The sequence below is a fragment of the Nicotiana attenuata genome, chromosome 7 (assembly GCF_001879085.1).
Source record: "Nicotiana attenuata strain UT chromosome 7, NIATTr2, whole genome shotgun sequence".
NCBI classification, from domain to species: Eukaryota; Viridiplantae; Streptophyta; class Magnoliopsida; order Solanales; family Solanaceae; genus Nicotiana; species Nicotiana attenuata.
In genome coordinates, this window is record NC_031995.1 from 102,306,633 (window position 1) to 102,311,041 (window position 4,409).

Genomic DNA, 4,409 nt, shown 5'->3' on the forward strand with positions numbered 1-4,409 from the left:
CCAAATCCTAAGAGGTAGTTCCCCCACACAAAGTTAGGCAAGATACTTACCTCAACTAGGCCATATCAACCCTCTAATATAGCCTTTCCCCTAAAATTCGCCTCTACATGGCTCAAATCTAACCAAAATTGACTTAATAACATCAATCTATGCAAGAGAAATTAATAGATAAAGATATAATCTTTACATATTTTCCAAAAAGTCAAACAAAGTAGACCCCAGGCCCGACCGGTCAAAACCTGGGTCCTAAGGTAGATTTAACTGCCCATAATCCCACGAGTCCATATATGTGATTAGTTTTCAAATCCGAGTTCAAATCGACTATCAAAACTCAAATCTTCATTTTTAAAAACTTTGACAACAATTCCCAAATTTCCTCTTTGATTCACATAAATTTGATGTTAAAACTAAGATATTGTAGACATGTGATTTTTGACCCTCCCCAAGATTTTTTATATTTTAGCGTGTAAATATTTAATTTAGGCCTAGTATCGCTATCTCAACTAATTTTGACTCTTTTACTTTATTTTTTTACAAGAAATTGAAAATTACAAAAAAAAAAAAATTTATTAATGTTTTGTAGTCATTTTAATCTTAACAAAATACCAAAAATAGTTTTGTTTTAACGGTCAGTCTTATTTTAATAGTTATTTTAATTAAGTAGGACTGATTAATAAATGAGATCGTATTTTAGTCTCATTCACGGGAAAATAATAAAATTTGGGCTCAAACGACCCATTTGTAGACCTAATTTTCAGACCTAGTCCATAATTCTCAAGCCCATAACTTCTAGGCCCATACTCCTTAACCTAAATATAACCCTAAAACCCTAAACCTATAAAAAGGAGCTAACCCCTAGGCCTAAGGACTATCAGTGAAAATACACACATAGAGACTGTTAGCCGAATACAGACGACCCCCCCCCCCCCCCCACCACTGATTCTTTCATCTTCTTCCCTACTCCATATCCTCTTCTTCTGGAGAAAGGGAGCAGCCTTTCATGGCTTCTGTTTAACGAGACAATCAAGACTGAGCCAGCCGTTTCTCACCATACCAAAACCAAACGAAAAAACCAAAAAAAAACCTGCTCTTCATCTTCATCACACCAAGCAGCCATAGCCAAGCTCCATAAAACACCCCAAAATCCTAGTCAAAACCCAGCTAAAGTCCAGTGAAATTCCAGCGTGTAATCACAGTCGAAAAACCCATGTGAAACGTCACTGCTTCAGCCGCATACCCGCCAGATCTCTGACCGGCTTCGTCCGCACTGTCGTCGCCTCCCATCTCTCGTCCATTGCTGCTTCAACCTGAAACCAGTCCCAAAAACCAATACATGAGGAGGTTTTGATGTTCGAGTTCGAGGGTCTGTCAAGTTCGGGTTTCCGGCGAGGTCTTTGGTTAACGGATCTGTTGGTGTCCGGTATCTTTGGCTCGATCTTCTTTGTAAACCAGCCGAGATGTTTTTTTGCTAATATTTTGAAACCTATACAAGGTCCGTTTCCTACATTTCCTTAGTTCTGCTAATTTTCTCTTGGCTTATAATAATTTGGTGTTTATCTTTGATTAGCTTGAGCCTATTTTATGTCAGCATGATTTTAGTTGTTATCTTGTTTAGTTTTGTTCATCTTCATAATGGCTTGTGTTCCTTAATTGATTTTTTGTTTACTCGTATAATCCCAGGCTATCTTCTACGCCCTTAGGTGGATAAAAACCTATACTGTTATTTGTGTTTCAAGTTCCTTTATATCCTAGCATTACTCTATGTGCTTTTCCGCCGCAGAAAATTTTAATTGGTTATCTATTTGCTTCAATTCTGGATATTTTGCTTGCCAATGATTGTCCTATTGATTCGGCAAAGGCATTCGTCAGGAAATACTTCTTTCAAGTGGTGGCTGGAATCTTAATTGGTTTATCTTACCTGATTTTGCTGTATGGCCTCTATGTTCCAGATTGGTCCTTTGAAATATCGAGTCTTAATATGGAGTCACGGTAGTTTGCATTAAGCACGATTTTAATTAATCAAATAATTGTGATGATTACAATTTCTAAAAAAACGAAACCGGAGTATGCATTCGTGCAACTTCGGCCAAACTTTTTTAATATTAATATAACGTTATTAATTATGGACACGTATGCGTGACATGAATTTTTGACGCGCCAAACAAATGGGTACACGTACGCGTGACCCGTTTCAAGATAATTTCTTAATTAAAAGGCAAATGCATACAGGTTCTAAAATGAGTAATTAGACAATTTAATAAGCCAAGTATGATCAAAGCGACCGTGCTAGAATCACGGAACTCGGGAATGCCTAACACCTTCTCCCGGGTTAACAGAATTCCTTACCCGGATTTCTGTGTTCGCAGACCGTAATTAGAGTCATCTTCCTCGATTCGGGATTTTAAACCGGTGACTTGGGACACCCAATTATCCTAAGTGGCGACTCTGATTTTTAATATAAATAATCCCGTTTCGATTGTCACTTAAATTGGAAAAACTCCCTTATATCCCCTTCCGGGGTAGTAAAAAGGAGGTGTGATATCTCTGGCGACTCTGCTGGGGACAAGAACCTAGAATCTCTGGTTCAGGGTTCAAGAATTCGAGCTTGTAATATGATTTTGCTTGGCTTTATCTGTTGTTGATATTATTGTGAACCCAATGTGCTAATTGCCGTTTATGTGTCATTTCAATATTGTTTGAATGTTATTAAAATGCTTTCTTACGCCACCCTTCTGAGTCTTCTAAATTTGGCGCACACATTCGCATGGACCACTTTCTGTTAGAAGTCATACCAGTTAAGAACGAAGCATGGGCCAGCAACAAGGCCGGGCAGACTTTAGTGCTTCCGGTACGTTGCCCCCACCTCGGCTCGAGTTGTCCGCTCGGGTAAATCCAGTCTAGAATACAACCCCAGGTTTAAACCTAGAAAAACATAACCTCATGCCGGATCCCTGGTGGGCACGTTTGTTTGAATCATGTGCATTTGGCTTAGGGGACTCAACACAGGGGTTGGGTTCATCTAGGATAGGTGTACCCAAAAATAAAAGACCATCCTGATGCATCCTATGTGCTACATGTTGCATTTCTTCAAAGGGTAAAAGGGTTATTTGGCGGACCAATGGTGGCTGAGGGTAAATGAGAAAGAAAAGAGGGTGAAGTGTGAAAATAAAGCAAGTAAGGCCCAGTTATGTTTTTCTTTCACATTATTTAAAGAAAAAGACAAAAAAAATAAATTGAAAAATCCAAAAAAAAAAAAATTGCACTTTTCCATTATTTTTTAAGAAAAAAAAACAAAAAAAATATTTTCTCTAAATTAGTTGATTTTTTAATTCTCGCCAGTATCCAATCTGCCCGAACTACACATACCTGATTCTCGTCTTTCGGGGCGGGATACGTAGGCAACCCACATAGGGTCCGGTCTTCCTAGTGAGTCTTAGGTTTTTAGCTTTGCGGGGTCTTAGCCGAATCTTGCATTTTTAGCCACTTTTAGCCACATAGGTTAATTTTAGAAAAATAGTCATAATCATGTGTTGCATATGTCTAATGGGGACTGTTATTGTCTCACATAGTGTTTTAGGCCTTTAACTTTATTTGATCTTAATTTTCTCATAAAGGTGTGGGTCTACTTATCGGAGTTTGAGCATGACAGACACCCCGGGACCATCCAGTCAGGATCGCTTATTCAAGAGTTGCTTAAGAAGATCTTTCTTTTTATTTTTTATGTTTTGAGTTTTGTACAGTAATGTCGAGTTTTCTTTATTATTGTACTTTCTATTTTGTATTTGAAAAAGTGTGATATAAATCCAAAATCCAAAAAAAGATGTTGCGTTTTATATTTCCATTAGAAGTTTTCTTTAGAATACTAATTATAGAAATAAAAAAAATCTTTTAAGGTGGTTTTCTTTTAGGCAACTAATATCTAGAACTCAAATATTGCTTTTAGTACATTAAGACTAAAAATTCAAAAAAAAAAAAAGAGAATTTTCTTTTAGTACCTCTTTAAAAAGTTTCCTTTAAGGTATTAATTCCAAAAATCCAAAAAGATTTTCTTTTGAGGTTCTTCTTTGGGAAAGTAATGAAAAATGAAAAAAAAATTCTTTTTATTTTCATTAGAACTTTAGGATATTATACATAGAAGAAAAAAAACATACATTATCTTTTGTTTAACTTTAAAGTTTCTTCCTTAGGTAATCAAAAGCTGAAATCCAAGAATATTTTTTATCTTGATCATTTCTCGTTTCGAAATACTTCTTCAAGGATATCAAATAAAAATTCAAAATATTTTCTTTGGTTCATTCTTTAGATTTCCTTCCTAAAAACAAAAAAAAAATAAAAATATTTTTCTCTTCTAGGGTCTTTTCCTTAATAATTTCTCATAGAGTATTTGCTTCAAAAAGAAAAAAAAGGAG

At 35.9% G+C, this 4,409-nt stretch overlaps 1 long non-coding RNA gene across 1 annotated transcript; it reads left to right on the forward strand.

Moving 5' to 3' along the window:
- On the forward strand, positions 926–3,839 carry LOC109230606. Its single transcript, XR_002068686.1, has 2 exons — positions 926–1,492; positions 3,615–3,839. It is a non-coding gene; the product is annotated as an uncharacterized LOC109230606 (long non-coding RNA).